Source organism: Chiloscyllium plagiosum, unplaced genomic scaffold, assembly GCF_037043375.1.
Source record: "Chiloscyllium plagiosum isolate Xiang-an unplaced genomic scaffold, Cpla_swu_hap1 HiC_scaffold_9, whole genome shotgun sequence".
Taxonomy (NCBI): Eukaryota; Metazoa; Chordata; class Chondrichthyes; order Orectolobiformes; family Hemiscylliidae; genus Chiloscyllium; species Chiloscyllium plagiosum.
In genome coordinates this window covers 45,972,589-45,990,770 of record NW_028270147.1, presented here as the reverse complement: position 1 = coordinate 45,990,770, position 18,182 = coordinate 45,972,589, and the positions used below count along the sequence as shown (strand labels likewise).

General features: G+C 42.0%; 1 long non-coding RNA gene across 1 annotated transcript; it reads left to right on the top strand.

Moving 5' to 3' along the window:
* Positions 1–36: 36 nt before the first annotated feature.
* LOC148149138 (uncharacterized) lies at positions 37–8,920 on the top strand. Its single transcript, XR_015758149.1, has 3 exons — positions 37–268; positions 3,385–3,542; positions 8,846–8,920. It is a non-coding gene; the product is annotated as an uncharacterized LOC148149138 (long non-coding RNA).
* The last annotated feature ends 9,262 nt before the right edge of the window (positions 8,921–18,182 follow it).

The window sequence follows — 18,182 nt, the reverse complement described above, 5'->3', positions numbered from 1 at the left end:
CACTTCCCAGATTTTTATGCTGTTCATTTGCTGTAATTGAGAAGGATTGGCCAATTTTATATATAGTATTTTTAAATTAGGGAAATTTTATAGGACTTTAAAAAATTATAAACAGTTTTAGAAGGGTAATTGCGCAACTTTTTTTTTCAACTGGGTACTGTAATTACGGTCCAATACGGCAGGAGAAATCGTTTGTTATTTGTTTTAAATAGTGCCGGAGGGTCTTTTACGGATAGACAAGCCTTCAGTTCAACACATCATCCAAATGGTAATACCTTAAACTATAATAGTACAATGAACAGGAATTAGTTAATAAGTTATAATTAGTTAATAAGTATTTTGCAAAGCTTTGTTCATGAGAGGCATACTTGATATACACAAATCTCGGTATGTTAATATCAAGCAGCATATTCAAATCAGCAATTTGTTTTTATACAGTCACTTTAACATAAAAGACACCTTACAGCAGATATATTGATTTAGACATACTTAGGGCTAAAGGTATCAAAGGGTTTGGGAAGAACACAGGAGGAGGGTATTGGGTTATCATATTGAATGGTGGAGCAGGCTTGATGAGCTGAATGGCCTACATCTATTTTCAATGCTTTCTTGGAGGATAGTGAAGTGTAACACAAAGCCATGTAAGGTAATATTAGATGGTCAAAAAGTAAAGATATATTTTAAATCTTAAGAGAAAAAGATGGTGAAAATGCAGAGAAATTAAGGGAGGAAATTCTAGGACTTTAAGCCTCGTCAATTGAAGGCACGGCCACCAATGGTGGAGCAATTAATATCAAGATGATCCAGAGACCATGGCTCACTGTATTCAGCTGGTAGCATTCCTGCCTCCAAGTCAGAAGATTGTGGGTTCAAGGCCCACTCCACAACCTGCTGTGCTTCCTTCATCTGAGACTAAACAGAAGCATGGGACTGGATGGGCTACCCAGCAACTACTTAGGCATGGATGTGACAACATAAAAACCAACCTTGTTGACTGTGCAAAATCCTCTTTACTAAGGTTCAGGGATGTGCATGCCAAAACTGGGAGTGCTGTCCCATGGACAGTATGGTGTCACAGCAGTTAGCACTGCTGCCTCACAGCGCCAGAGACCTGGGTTCAATTCCCGCCTCAGGCGACTGACTGTATGGAGTTTGCACATTCTCCCTGTGGGTTTCCTCTGGGTGCTCCGGTTACCTCCCACAGTCACAAAGATGTGCAGGTCAAGCGAATTGGCCATGCTAAAGTGCCCGTAGTGTTAGGTGAAGGGGTAAATGTAGGGGTATGGGTGGATTGTGCTTCAGCGGGTCGGTGTGGACCTGTTGGGCTGAAGGGTCTGTTTCCACACTGTAAGTAATCTAACAGTGAAGCAGCATCTTCATCTAAAGTACTTATGGACAATGTTCCAGATGCCTCTATCCTCATCCCTGGATATATCCTGTCCACTGACAGGACAGATTCAACAGAAGTGAAAACAATGTAAAGAGCTACCCTCCCAATCCTCAAAATTGACTCAGGACCCTATGAAGTCTCTTGACATTAGACCAAACATGGGCAAAGAAACAGCCTTCTGATTACCACCAACTAACCCCATTCCTTCTCCAGCACCCCTCTGCTAATGAATGAATACTCCTTTATACTGAAAACCATTTACCACTTGGAAGGAAACATTGAGAGTGACAATGTCATAGAATTTAAAAACCATACAACATCAGATTATAGACCAACAGGTTTATTTGAAAGTACTAACTTTCAGACTGGTGCTCTTTTATCAGGTAGCTGTGGAGCAGGATCATAAGACCCAGACTTTATAGCAAAAGATTACAATGTCATGCAACTGAAACTATATATTGAACAGACCTAGATTGCTGTTAAGTCTTTCATCTTTTAGAAAGGGTTGCAGGTTTCAGTTCACTAACATGTAAATCCCAGAATTTCTTTTAAGTTACATTCTTGAGATAACATGTTTTTATAAGAAAAAGTGACATCGCAGTTCAGATAATGTATTAAAGGTGTGTGTTAGAGTCTGTCTTTATGCCAGTCTTGAGTCAGACTGGTTGTATTTCCAAAGTAGGATTTAATAAAATGTTCCATGGGAGGGCTGCCTGCAGATTGTGTATTTTCTGAGCAAAATATAATGTATCGGCAAATACAATTCTGCAAATGCATATTCACCCCATAGACTTGTGTGCGTGTATGTGTATGTATGAGAAAGAGAGTGTGAATGTGTGTATGTGAGTGTGTGCATGTGAGTGAAGAGAGTGTGTGTTTGCGTGAATGCGTGTTTGGTAGAGTGTGAGTGTGATGGAGTATAAACCTGTGAGAGGGTGTGCGTGTGGGTGTGAGTGTGGGATTGTAGGTGTGTGTGTGTATGAGAGAGCGTGTGTATGAGAGAGGGTCTGCATGAGTGTGTGTGAGTATGTAAGAGCTAGTGTGTATGTGTGTGAGAGTGTATAATGCAGTGGGGTCACCTGTTGTGTGGCATGAACCCGAGGTCCTGGTTGAGGCCATTCTCATGGGTACTGAACTTGGCTATCAGCCTCTCTAAGATCTGTGGTCCTACCACATCCACCAGCAGCTGGTGGATAATTAAACAACTAATGGAAGGTGAAGGCTTCACAAATCTCACCATCCTCGACAATGAGGGAGCCTTGCAGATCAATGCAAAAGACAAGGTTGAAGCATTTGAATTCATCTTCAGCCAGAAGTGGCAAGTGTATGATCTATTTTGGCCTCCACCCATGGTCCCCATCTTCAACCAATTTGATTCATCCACATGATGTCAAGGAATGACTGAAGATGCTAGTATTGCAAAGGCTATAGACCCTGATAACATTCCATAATAGTATTGAAGACTTGTGCTGCAGAACTAGCCATGCCCCAAGCAAAGCAGTTCAAGTACAGCCACAGCGCTGGCATTTACTTAACAAGATGGAAAACTGCTTAGACATGTCCTGTCCATAAACCAGGACAAATCCAAGCACACAATTAGCTTCATATCAATCTACTCTCAATCATCAGCAAAGTAAGGGAAGGGATCTTTGATAGTGCTACCAAGTGGCACTCTCAAAGGAATAACCTATTTACTGATACTCAGTCTGGGTTCTAACAGGATCACTCAACTTCTGACCTCATCACAGCTCTGGTCCAAGCACGCTGAACTCCAGAGGTGAGGTGAGGATGATAGAATCCCTTCAGTATGAAAACAGGCAATTCAGCCTGACAAGTCCACACCAACTCTCCAAAGAGCATCCCACTCAGACTCACCCCCTTACCCTTTCACTGTAACCCTACATGTCCCATGGCTAAACTAGCTAACTGATACATGCCTGGACACTATTGTCAATTTAGCATGGCCAATTCACCTGCACATCTTTGGACTGTAGGAGGAAACCGGAGGACCTGGAGGAAGCCCATGCAGACACTGGGATCATGTGCAAACTCCACCTAGACTGTCACTCAAAGCTGGAATTGAACTTGGGTCTCTCGTGCTGTGAGGCAGCAGTGCTAACCACTGGGCCACCATGCCATCCCTGACATCAAGGTAATATTTTAACAAATATGGCATCAAAGAGCCTTAGCAAAACTGGAGTCACTGGGAATTGGGGGATAACTCTCCACAGATTAAAGTCAACATAGCTCAAAGGAAGATGAATATGGTTGTTGGATGTCAATAATCAAGCCACAGTGCGTCTCTGCAGGTGTTCGTCGGGGTAGTGTCTTGTGCCGAACCATTTCAGCTGCTTTATTATGAACTTCCTTCCAACATAAAGACAGCTGTGGAGATATTTACTGATAATTGCATAATGTTTGGCACCGTTCATGAGTCCTCAGATGCTGAAGCAATTTACATCCATATACAGTAAGATCCAACCACCATCCAGGCTTGGGCTAATAAGTGACAAGTAATATTTGTGCTTAGGCAACAAATATTTCCAACAAGTGAGAATGTAACCATCACTTAAAGGTAATTGGGGTAGGTGGGTAAGCAATTTGAGGTTACATTCAAAATAGCCATGATCTTATTGAAGGTGGAGCAGGCTCAAGGTGCTGAATAGTCTACATTGTTCCAAATTTGTTCCTATCAAATGAATTCAGAAAGTAGTATGAAATTAAAAAGGCAGAATTAAAGGCATTGTATCTGAATGCATGCAGGATTCACAACAAAGTTGACAATTTGAAGGCACAAACTGAAGTAAATGAGTATGATTTAATTGCCATTAAAAGTGTTGTGGTGATAGAGTGATCAAATATGGGAACAGAATCAGATCAGCCTCAAGTTTATTGAATGGCAGAGCAAGCTCAGGTGGACAGGTGTCCTACTCCTAATTCATATGTTTGTATGATAGTATTCATTCTCACGGAGATCCAAGATAAGAATGATACTAACTTATTATCAAATACCTATTGTAAACATAGAACATAGAAAAGTACAGCGCAGAACAGGTCCTTTGGCTCACGATGTTGTGCCAAGATTTAATCCTAATGTAAAATATAGTAACTTAACCTATGCACCCCTCAACTCACTGCTATCCATGTGCATGTCCAGAAGTCGCTTAAATGTTCCCAGTGACTCTGCTTCCACCACCACAGCTGGGAACACATTCCATGCATTCACAACTCTCTGCGTAAAGGACCTACCTCTGATGTCTCCTTTATTCCTTCCTCCTAATATCTTCAAACTATGAATTCTCATACCAGTCAATCCTGCCCTGGGGAAAGGTCTCTGGCTATTGACTCTATCTATTCCTAACATAATTTTGTACACCTCGATAAGGTCTCCTCTCTTCCTCCTTCTTTCCAGAGAGAAAACTCCGAGCTTATTCAACCTTTCTTCATAAGGCAAACCTTTAATTCAGGCTGTTTGTTGATGCACATCTAAAAGGTGCAACATAAGTTATAGTTAAAGGGCAGATCTTTGACTCACTTCTGCAGAAAGTCAATGAAAACAAAAATAGTTTATCTAATGGGGAGCAAATTTGGGATGCTGATCTAACCAAGATTGCGGGTGGAAAATCTATATCAACGTTTGAAGATGTTCTGGTGAATGTGAAACTGAGAACATGTTTATTGCATCCGATCATTCTAATAGTTGTTAACTTAAAAAGAAAATTGGTTTAAAGATGCCAAGGGTCTAGGAATGGACTTTATATTCTGGATAGTTCCTGTCCATATTAAAAGTTGGAATTGTAGATTGATTTATATTCTTACTTGAACTCCTTTGATGATTTTATTCAGTTCAATTTAACCTCAACTGTTGGATTCATGAACGTTAAATACCAACCTAGATAAAGAAATTGTTAAATCTAGCTGGAGCAAATTTTGGGGTAATCAAGTAAGTTGATGACAGTGGGTTCAGTGTAGTGTTTCTAGGGGGCTTGTGTTCAAGTCCCACCTACTCCAGAGGTGTGTGTTATATCTCTGAACAGGTTGTTTAGAAAATATAAATTAAAGACTGCAATTTGGCAATGCGGTGACAAATAACTAGAACTCAAAGACATTAATATTTTCATTGCTGGCTCTTCAGATGGTACCATGTATTGAATTTCATCACAGTCGAGCTAAAAGAACATTTGTACGTAACTGTACTGACAACTTGAGCAATAATAAAGCTGAGAAAAAGTTACAAGATGTGTGGGTGAAACATGCATGTGCATTTGCCATCATTTTGTTGGCCCTTATACTATAAATAAAACAGTATGGACATTTGTCTGTCTTTTTCATGCTATGGTGACAGCCTTCAACTGTGAGATGATGGTTTGGGTCATGGTGGTCTACTCCATATTAAGCATCCCCCAGTGGCTTAGGAGCACCTCTCGGGCATTATAGTCATTGCATTATTTGTTGCAGAGGAAGACAATGGGCTAAGAAGATGCACGATTCACTGGCTTCTGTTTTCTCTGGGACTTGTCATCCAGATTAACTTTTTGTTTCTGCTCAGGTCTTCAAATGTCCTTCTAAACATTCAGTCATCAGTCACTGTATCCTAGTAGTCAGTGTCAATGTCCACCATTATCATAACTCATTTACAAATGTCCATATAGCAGAACTATGGACATTGAGGTTGTGATCTAGTGATCAGTTTACTGTACAGAAGGTTTTTTTGGGTATACATTTGCTATTAATTCGATGAAAGTAGCCAAACTAGTATAAATATCATGGAGCACGCCTAAGATCAACTATCTCTTTCACATCTTCCACAAATTTAGCTTTTTCTATAAAATCTAAACCAGTCAAGATCTGCAGTAAATGGAAATTATAATTGCAGTACTGCTGTGAATTAAAATACAATTCATTTCCAATCATCCCATAAATATATTCAGAGGATCTTTTTGAATTGATCAAAGAACTGTTCATTACAGTAATAGCAACATAAATTACAATTTAAGTGTGAAGAAATGATGTTGCATCTTAACCTGTACTCACATTGCCATTGCTAATCTATATACTTTCATTGACTAGTTGTGATTCATGAGACTATTACAACAACTTGAGTAATTTAGTCCATTTCTTCTGATAGCTTATGTGTGCAATCAGTAACAAAGCAAAAGTGGCAAAGGGCTTAACTCTGGTTTTGCTGCTTGTACCCATAACCCATGACTCCTTCTAAGTAAAATATCTGTCTACATCAGCTTTGCAAGTATTAAATTAGCCTCCATTGATGTCTGAGGTGGAAAATTCCAAAGATTAACAGCACTTTGATAAAATAAGTCCCACATCATTATAATAAATGGGAGAGTCTTTTTATTTTGAAATTGTATACTGTAGTTCTAGAATTATCCATTTCCTATCTTTTTTATTAAAATAATATAGGTCCAAACTTCTCAATTTCTCTCATAAAGCAATCCATTATTCCAGGAATCAACCGAGTGAACCTTCTCTGAATTACTTTCAATGCAAATCTCTTTTAATAAGGAGACTAAAATTGTACATTGCACAATAGGTGTGTCCTTGCCAATGTCCTCTATACTTGTTAGAAGACTGCCTTTGCAATAAATCAGTATTTAATTTGTCTTCTTAATTACTTGCTTAACCTGTTTGTTGACTTCTTGAGATTCAGGAGTGAGGATACACAAATCCTTCAATATTCTGTGGTCTTTCATCATCTAAATGGTATTCTGCTTTTCCATTCTTTCTATCAAAGAGGACAAGCTTGCATTCTTCCACGTTAAGCTCCATCTGCCAGATTTTTGTCCACTGACGTAACCCACTTATACCACTTTACAGACTCTTTTGTGTCCTACCAACTTGCAAATTAGTTGAACTGAATGGCCATTTGGCCCCTTAAGGAGAAAATGAGGACTGCAGATGCTGGAGATCAGAGCTGAAAATGTGTTGCTGGAAAAGCGCAGCAGGTCAGGCAGCATCCAAGGAACAGGAGAATCGACGTTTTGGGCATGAGCCCTTCTTCAGGAATTTTTCTTCGGGAGTATTCCTGAAGAAGGGCTCATGCCCGAAACGTCGATTCTCCTGCTCATTGGATGCTGCCTGACCTGCTGCGCTTTTCCAGCAACACATTTTCAGATTTGGCCCCTTAAGCAAGCTTCATCGTTTGCTAAGATCATGGCTGATATAATTATGCCCTCACTCCATTTTTCTGCTTACTCTTGATAGCTTTTCACTCCCCAGTTACTTCTGCAAGAATCTTTTTACAGTGCCTTTAAAATATACCAATGGCCTTGCCTCCACTGCTCTTTAAAAGCATTGTACAGACTCACAATGCTCTGAGAGGTAAAAGAAGCCTCCGCTCCATTAAAATAAAGTTAAATAAAGTCAAACTGAAATAAATTTAATGTAAGCAAAGTTAAATTAATTTTTTTGGTAAGTTTACATTTAATTGAAAGATAACAAATAGGTTTTTCATAATGACAATTCAGCTGTGGCAAATAGAATTTATACATCCTACAGTACATGTCAAGACATGTATCCTAGAGAAATACAGTTGCAGAAAATGTCACTGGTTGCACAAGTTTGAGTTCTGGATTTCAGAATTTGAGCAACAGCTGCAGTATATCTGCAAAGCAGAGGAAAATATGACAAACTACTGCAGATGTACTGAAAACAATAAATTAATGGGAAATCACTGCAGGTCAGACAGTATCCATGGAAAGAGAGCAAGCTAATGTTTCAAGTTTAGATGACTTTTCATCTGATGCTGTCTGACCTGCTGTCATCTCCAGCATTTGTTGTTTTCGGTGTTTTAGCATGAATAGGGAGGTGGTCACACCACAAGTTAAAAGTACGCAGGTCACAAGGGAAGAGTGACCACCAGGTGGTATAGGTGAACCAGGCACTCTATCCCTGAGTCTATGCTGCTTGCTAATCGTATTCCATTTTGGAAACTGGTGAGGGTAAGGTTCCTCAGGGGTGTGTAAGAAGAGACAAATCCATAGCCATGGGGTATCTCAGCAATATGAGGTGGAAGCGGGTGGGAGGAAGATAAGAAGAATGGTAGGACAATAGTGACAGGATTGCACAATCAGGGGAACACACAGGTATTACTGCAGAATTAAAAGTTGTTCTAGGATAGAATGCTGCTTACTTGGTGTCAGGGTCAAGGATGTCATTTGCTGCTGAAGGACATCCTTATGGGAGAAGATATCAGCTAAAGTCTTGGTTGATAGAAACTTGGATAACAATGGTATGTTTGAGCATAGTGTGGATTTGAGAAAGGGAAGTCGTATTTCACAAATCTAAAGTTTTTTGAGGATGTCGCTAACAAAATTGTTAAAGGTAAATCAATGGATGTAATATACTTGGATTTTCAAAGCTTTTTTTTTCTTTTTTTTAAAATTTTAACCCCCACACTACCACCTAACTGCGGTAGTGCTTATTTTTTTTCCCCAGCACCCATGGTGTGTGTGTGCAGGTGTGAGACACAGTGGAAGACACAAAGTGCACGAATCTTTATGGATTTTCAAAGCTTATGGTAAGGTACCCCGAAAGAGATTGGTTGGCTAATTGGCATGAATTAAGGATTGGCTAACAGGCAGAAACTAAGCTAGAATGTTAAATAATTTTGCTTCTTTAATTTTAAAACATGATATCTGCTATCTGACTTTAATGTTATCTTGTTCTGATAGTGATAGAGCCATTGCATTTGTGAAGTGAAAGTGCTTATAATTGGTAAAGTCACAGGATTGTGTGTAGAAGCCATAAGATCATTTGACACCCAATAAATGTTAGGAAATCCTACCCATCAAAACACCATGTAAAATTTCTTTTTAATACTTGTTTTGTATTAGGAAATTCTATGGAAAATTCTAGAGAAATACGTTTGCTCTCTTTAATCTTGGTATCCATAAACAATAGAATGCAGAAAGAAGGAGTGCCATTTACCATTATTGACAATGGCATAGGTGAAACTCCTCCTGAGAATGAGCAGAATGAGGGTGTCTCACAGTCTGATCCTATAAAGGTCATGATAGCCTATTAAATTCTGCACAACTGTCTTATCTAAGGAAACAAAGGCATGAAATTGTTAGAGAAAGTATTAAGAAGCAGGGCCTGTGCCCGAAACGTCGAATCTCCTGTTCCCTGGATGCTACCTGACCTGCTGTGCTGTTCCAGCAATAAAGTTTCAACAGAGAAAGTATTAAGCCAGACAGTGAACAGTGCGCAGTTATATTTTCTAGAATAGAAAAGATGGATGAAATGATTGTGATCTTTGAAATTATTGATTAAATGGAAAAAAAATTTCATTTATTGGGATATCTAAATTTAGGGAAAGTAAGTCACCAAAAAACAAAATAAAGAATTTCAGGTTAAATAAAAAAACCTGTTTACTCAGAGAACATCAAAAATTTACTTCAAAGCAACTCTATTAAAAAATTCAGGCCTAATTTCCCCATTAGGAACCAGGGAAGGTCTCTGCCTCAATAGAATAAAACAAAGAACTATAGTTGCTGAAAATATGAAACAAAATAGAGATTGCTGGAGAAACTCAGCAGGTCTGGCAGCATCTGATGGAAGAACGCAGAATTCACTTTTCAAATCCAGTGCCTTTGCTGGACAGTGGGATTGTTTTCATTTTCATGTGGGGTATGGGCATCTCTGACAGCATTTATTGCCCATATCTAGTTACCCTTGAGAAGGAGATAGTGAGCAGTCATTTTGAACTGCTGCAGTCCCATAATGCCCTTAGCAATGAATTCCACGATTTTGATCTAATGACAGTCAAGGAACAGCGATATATTTCCAAGTCAGGTTTGTGAGTGGTTTGGAGGGAACTTGCTGATGGGGTTCTGATGTATTTGCTGCCCTTGCCCTTCTTGATGGAAGTGGTTATGAGTTTTGAAGATGCTTTCTAAGGATAATGTTAAACATCACACAACACCAGGTTATAGGATAACAGGTTTATTTGGAAGCACTAGTTTTTGGAGTCCTGCTCCTTTATCAGGTGGTCATGGGGTGTAAGATCATAAGACACAGAATTTATAGCAAAAGATTACAGTGTCATGCAACTGAAATGATATATTGAACAAACCTGGATTGTTAAGTCTTTCATCTTTTAGAATGGGTTGCAGGTTAATTAATATGTAAATCACAGAACTTCTTTTTAAGTCACCTTCTCAAGATAACTTAAGGTTTTATAACAAAAGGTGACATCTCAGCTCAGATGATGCATTAAAGGTGTGAGGTCAGAGTCTTGCCTGTATCCCAGTCTTGAGTCAGACTGATTCTACTTCCAAAGTGGAATTTACAAAACATTACAGATTGACTGCCTGCAGATTGTGAACTTTTTGAGCTGAATAGAATGTATCTGCAAATATAATTCTGCAAATATAAATTCACCCATAGACTTATATGTGTGCGTGCGTGCATGAGAGAGAGTGAGAGTATGTGTTAATGTGAGTGTGTGCGTGAGAGTGCATGTGAGAGAGTGTATGAAAGTTTGGTGAAGTGTGTGTGATGGAGTATAAGCCTGTGAGAGGGTATGTGCATGGGTGTGAGTTTAGGGGGTGTTTGTGTGTCTGAGAGACAGCATTGAGAGACAGCATGTGTATGAGAAAGGGTCGAGGAGAAAGTGAGGTCTGCAGATGCTGGAGATCAAAGTTGAAACTTTATTGCTGGAACAGCACAGTAGGTCAGGCAGCATCCAGGGAACAGGAGATTCGACGTTTCGGGCACAGGCCCTTCTTCGGCCTGTGCCCGAAACGTCGAATCTCCTGTTCCCTGGATGCTGCCTGACCTACTGTGCTGTTCCAGCAATAAAGTTTCAACTATGAGAAAGGGTTTGCATGAGTATGAGAGTATGTAAGTGTGTGTGAGAGAGTGTGTAGTGTAGTGTAGTGTAATGTGACATGAACCCAAGATCCCGGTTAAGGTCATCCTCAGGGGTACCGAACTTGGCTATCAGCCTCTGCTCGGCCACTTTGCGTATTGCCTATCCCAAAGTCCACCTTGGAGGATGGTCACCCAAGGATCCATGCCCGAATGGCCTGACCACTGAAGTGCTCCCGACTGGGAGAAAACACCCCGGTCTGTTGATTGTTGTATGGTATCCATTCATCTCTGTCGTAGCATTTGCTTGATTTTGCCAATGTACCATGCCTCAGGGCATTCTTGCCTACAGTGTATGAGATAGACAATGTTGGCCGATTCACATGAGTACCTGCTGCGTATATTAGATTAGATTAGATTACAGTGTGGAAACAGGCCCTTCGGCCCAACAAGTCCACACTGACCCGCCGAAGCGAAACCCACCCATACCCCTACATTTACCCCTTACCTAACACTACGGGCAATTTAGTATGGCCAATTCACCTAACCTGCACATCTTTGGACTGTGGGAGGAAACCGGAGCACCCGGAGGAAACCCACGCAGACACGGGGAGAACGTGCAAACTCCACACAGTCAGTCGCCTGAGTCGGGAATTGAACCCGGGTCTCTGGCGCTGCGAGGCAGCAGTGCTAACCACTGTGCCACCGTGCCGCCCACGGTGGCACAGGGTGGAGGGTGGTGTCCCCACAGGTAATGTTGGTATCCGTGTTGACACTTTAACACGTCTTGCACTGGTTGATATCACAGGGTTGTCATATGTGTTATGGTCGATGTTGTGCTGAAGGCTGGGCAGTTTGCTATGAACAATCATCTGTTTAAGGGGTTTGGCGGTTGTTTAAAGGTGAGGAGTGGAGGTGTAGGGAAGGTCTTGGGAAGATGCTCATCTTTATCAATAATGTGTTGCAGGCTGCAAAGAACATGGTGTAGTTTTTCCCGGGAAGTACTGGACAACAAAGGGCACCCTATCAGTTGCATCCCATGTCTGTATCCTGAGGGGGTCATGACTGTTTCTCGCTGTGGCACATCGGAACTCGCGAATGATGAGTTGAGCATCATACCCTGTTCTTATGAGGGTATCCTTGAGCACCTTCAGGTATCTGTCACACTCCTCCTCATCTGAACAGATCCTGTGTGCGTAGGGCTTATTCATAGGGGATGGCTTTTTTAATGTGGTTAGGGTGGAAGCTAAAGAAGTGTAGCATTGTGTGGTTATCCATGGGTTTGCGGTACAGTGAGGTACTGAGGTGCCCATCCTTGATGGAGATGCATGTGTCCAAGAATGAGACAGATACTAAAAAGTAGTTCATGGTCAGTCTGATGGAGGGATGAAACTTATTGATATCGCTGTGAAGTTGTTTCATTGACTCCTTGCCATGGGACCAGAGGAAGAAAATGTCATCAATAATATCTTCTGTAGAGTGTTGGTTGGAGGTGCTGTGCAGCAAGGAAGTCTTGTTTGAACTTGCGCATGAAAATGTTGGCTGTTCTGTGAGTCTGGATGAAGGACTGGTTGTCAAAGATGAAAACGTTGTGGTCGAGGATGAAGCTGATGAGTTGTAGGATGGTGCTCGGAGATTGGCAGTTGTTGGTATTGAGTAGTGAGGCTGTTGCAGCGATGCTGTCAATGTGGGGGGTGCTGGTGTAGTAGAGTGCTGAAATGTCCATTGTGACAAGCAATATTCCTGGTTTCACTAGTCCGTGGGGGCTGAGTTTCTTTAAGAAATCTGTAGTGTCGCGACAGAAGCTGGGGGTCCCCTGTACAATGGGTTTCAAGATGCCTTCAACATAGCCAGAGAGGTTCTCACACAGGGTCCCATTGTTAGATAGAATGGGATGTCCAGGTGTGTTGTCTTTGTGCATCTCCGGAAGGCAGTAGAAGTCCCCTATGCGAGAAGAACATGGGATGAGAGCGCATGGGGAACCCTGAAGGACTGAATCAAAAGTCTTGATCAGTGTTTAGCTCACAGGTGTGTTCTTTGGTCAGATCAGCCAGTAGTTGCCTTTAGTGTTCCTGGTTGTTCAGTTGTCGGTACACGTCCTTGCAATAGTCCGTTCTATTCAACGAATACCAACAATTGCCAGTCTCTAAGCACCATCCTACAACTCATCCACTTCATCCTCAACCACACTGTTTCACCTTTGACAACCAGTTCTTCATCCAGACACACGGAACAGCCAAGGGGACGAAATTTGCATCCCAATATGCTAACATTTTCATGCACAAGTTTGAACAAGACTTCTTTGCTGCACAGCACCTCCAACACTATACATCAGATATATTGACAATATTTTCTTCACTGGACCCATGGCGAGGAATCACTGAAACAACTACACAGTGATATCAACAGGTTTTTTCCCACCACCAGATTTACCATGCATTAATCTTTAGTATCTGTCTCATTCTTGGACACATGCATTCCATCAAGGAAGGGCACCTCAGTACCTCACTGTACCGCAAACCCATGGATAACCTCACAATGTTATATATCTCTAGCTTGCACCCTAAACATATTAAAACAGCCATCTGCTATGACAAGCCCTACACACACACAGGATCTGTTCAAATGAGGAGGAATGTGACAGACACCTGAAGGTACTCAAAGGTGCCCTCATAAGAACTGGGTACAATGCTCAATTCATCGATTGCGAATTCTGACGTGCAACTGCAAGAAACCATAATGATCTCCTCAGGAAACAGACACTGGTTGCAACCGATACATTACCCTTCATTGTCCAGTACATCCCGGGAGCCGAAAAACTACACCAAGTTCTTTGCAGCCTATTATTGATAAGGATGAGCATCTTACCAAGACCTTTCTTATGCCTCCACTTCTCACCTTTAAACAACTGCCAAACCTTAAACAGACGATTGTTCGCAGCAAACTGCCCAGCCTTCAGCACAATATCACCCACAACATTGTACAACCCTGTCATGTCAACGACTGCAAGACACGTCAGTGTTGACACAAATACCACCATTATCCCTGGAGACACCACCCACCATGTACATGGCAGGTACTAATGTGAATCGGCCAACATTGTCTATCTCATACACTGCAGGCAAGGATGCCTGAAGGCATGGTACATTGGCAAGACCAAGCAGACACTACAACAACAGATGAATGGACACCTCACAACAATCAACAGACAGGGGTGTTCCCTCCCAGTTGGGGAGCACTTCAGCCATTAGGGACATTCAGCCATGGATCTTTGGGTGACCATCCTCCAAGGTGGACTTCAGAATAGGCAACAATGCAAAGTGGCCAAGCAGAGACTGATAGCCAAGTTCGGTATTCATGAGGATGGCCTCAGCTAGGATCTTGGGTTCATGTCACACTACAGGTGACCCCATTACATTATAAACACACACAGTCTTACATACTCATACACACATGCAGACCTTCTGTAGTACACACGTTCTCTCTCATACATACACACATACTCTCCCCACACACCCTCTCACAGGCTTATACTCCATCACACCCACACACACACCTTACCAAGCTTTCGCACATGCAAACACACACTCTCTCACATGCACTCATACTCACATGCACAAACTCATAGAGACATAGAGATATACAGCATGGAAACAGACCTTTTGGTCCAACATGTCCACGCCGATCAGATATCCCAACCCAATCTAGTCCCACCTGCCAGCACCCGGCCCATATCCCTCCAAACCCTTCCTATTCATATACCCATCCAAATGCCTTTTAAATGTTGCAATTGTACCAGCCTCCACCACTTCCTCTGGCAACTCATTCCATACACGTACCACCCTCTGCGTGAAAAAGTTGTCCCTTAGGTCTCTTTTATATCTGTCCCCCTCACCCTAAATCTATGGGCTCTAGTTCTGGACTCCCCGATCCCAGGGAAAAGACTTTGTCTATTTATCCTATCCATGCCGCTCATAATTTTGTAAACATCTATAAGGTCACCCATCAGCCTCCGACGCTCCAGGGAAAACAGCCCCAGCCTGTTCAGCCTCTCCCTATAGCTTAAATCCTCCAACCCTGGCAACATGCTTGTAAATCTTTTCTGAACCCTTTCAAGTTTCACAACATCGTTCCGATAGGAAGACCAGAATTGCACACAATATTCCAAGAGTGGCCTAACCAATGTCCTGTACAACCACAACATGACCTTCCAACTCCTGTACTCAATATTCTGACCAATAAAGGAAAGCATACCAAATGCCTTCTTCACGATCCTATCTACCTGCGACTCCACCTTCAAGGAGCTATGAACCTGCACTCCAAGGTCTCTTTGTTCAGCAACACTCCCTAGGACCTTACCATTAAGTGTATAAGTCCTGCTAAGATTTGCTTTCCCAAAATGCAGCACCTCGCATTTATCTGAATTAAAATCCATCTGCCACTTCTCAGCCCATTGCCCCATCTGGTCCAGATCCTGTTGTAATCTGAGGTAACCTTCTTCGCTGTCTACTACACCTCCAATTTTGGTGTCATCTGCAAACTCACTCTCTCTCTCATGCATGCACACACACAAAAAAGTCAATGGGGTGAATTTGTATTTGCAAAATTTTATTTGTAGATACATTCTATTCTGCTCAAAAATGCACAATCTGCAGACAGTCAACACATGTAAAGTTTTGTAAATTCCATTTTGGGAATAGAACCAGTGTGACTCAAGATTGGGATACAGACAGATTCTGACCTCACACCTTTAATGCATTGTCTGAGCTGAGACAAGGTGACAACCTTTTGTTATAAAACCTTAAGTTATCTCGAGAAGGTGACTTAAAAGTAGTTCTGAAATTTACATGTTAATGAACAGAAACCGGCAATCCATTCTAAAGAATTTAACAATCCAGATTTGTTCAATATATCATTTCAATTGCATGATATTGTAATCTTTTGCAATAAATTCTGTGTCTTATAGATTATAAGTGTTTTATACTCCACAACTACCTGATGAAGGAGCAGCATTCTGAAAGCTACTGCTTCCAAATAAACCTGTTGAACTATAACCTAGTGTTCAGTGATTTTTAACTTTGTCCACCCTAGTCTCAGGAGAAAGTGAGGTCTGCAGATGCTGGAGATCAGAGCTGAAAATGTGTTGCTGGAAAAGCGCAGCAGGTCAGGCAGCATCCAGGGAACAGGAGAATCGACGTTTCGGGCATAAGCCTGAAGATTCCTGAAGAAGGGCTTATGTCCGGAACGCCGATTCTCCTGTTCCCTGGATGCTGCCTGACCTGCTGCGCTTTTCCAGCAACACATTTTCAGCCCACCCTAGTCTGACACCGGCTCCTGCACATCATGGCTATCTTTCTAAGGATCTTTGGTGAAATTCTGTAGTAGATCATGTATATACTACACAATGCTGCTGCTGATGGAGGGAGTGGATATTTGTGAATGTGGTACCAGTCAAACTGGTTGCTTTGTCCTGGATGCTATCAAGCTTCTTGAGTGTTTTTGGAGCTACTCTCATCCAGGCATGTAGGGAATATTCCATCAACATTTTGACTTGTGTCTTATAGATAGTGGACAGGCTTCCAGCAGTCAAGAGGTGAGTTACTTGCTGCAGTATTTCTAGCCTCTGATTTACTGTTGTAGCCATATATTTATATGGCAATCCGGTTGAATTTCTGGTCAATGGTAACCCCCAGGATATTGATAGCAAGGGATTCTGTAATGGTTATGCCATGGGATGTCAAGGATCAGTAGACAGATTATCTCTTATTGGAGATGGTCATTGCCTGACATTTGTGTGGCATAACTGTTATTTGTCACTTGTCAGTCCAAACCATTCATGAAGAAGGTCTTATGCAAAGATTCCTGAAGAAGGGCTTATGCCCGAAAAGTCGATTCTCCCGCTCCTCGGAACCACACTTTTCAACTCTAGTCTCCAGCATCTGCAGTCCTCACTTTCTCCGACTTGTCAGTCCAAGCTTGGATTTTGTCCAGATATTTGAATGTGGACTGCTTTAGCATCTGAGGAGTCGCAAATGGCACTGAACATTGTGCAGTTATTGGTGAACATACCTGATTCTGACCTTACGATAGAGGGAAGGATGAAGCAGCTAAAGATGGTTGGGTCTAGAACATCACCCTGATGAACTACTGCAGAGATGTTCTGGAGCTGAGATGAATCAACAGCCACAATCAACTTCCTATGTGCCAATTATGTCTCCAACCAGCTATCAACCGCCTGTTGATTCCCAGTGTTTATTTTTGCTTGGGCTCCTTTTTGCCACACTTGGTCAAATGCTGTTATCTCATCTCACTAGAATTCAACTCTTTTGTCCATGTCTAATCAAGGCTGTAACGAGGTCAGGAGCTGACTGGTCCCAGCTGAACCCAAACTGGCCATCACTGAGTGGGTTATTGCCTAGTAGGTGATGCTTTATAGCACTTTTGATGAAACTTGACAATCAACAGTTGAGTAATGGAGCTGGAATTGGCCGGCTTGGAATTGGCTTTTTGTAAACAGGGCAAACCTGGGAGATTTTTCACATTGTTCGGCAGATGCCAGTGTTGTAGCTGGACCGGAACAGCTTGGGCTAGGGATGTGACAAGTTCTGGATCACCAGTCTTCAGTACTGATCCGGAGATAAAGCAAGAAAAGGGCAACTGGGGACGGACAAAAAACGCCGACCAGCCAGCGACGCCCACAATCCCACACGTAAGACATATATCGATCTAATTAAGTGTTGTTAACTCTGTGCGACCTTTACAGACGAGACTAGCTGCATCGGCCAAAATAAAATGTCATCGTGGGATTTTTGAACCCACTGCTGTTCCACTTTCACCCATTACCAGTCACACTCCGGTGACCCCTGTTTTGCGATGACAACACCGTCCAACCGTCTCTCCCCAGGCCACTGCGCATGTGCGAGCGTGGCCGGTCTCGTCACGTGCGGGGTGACGCACTGGG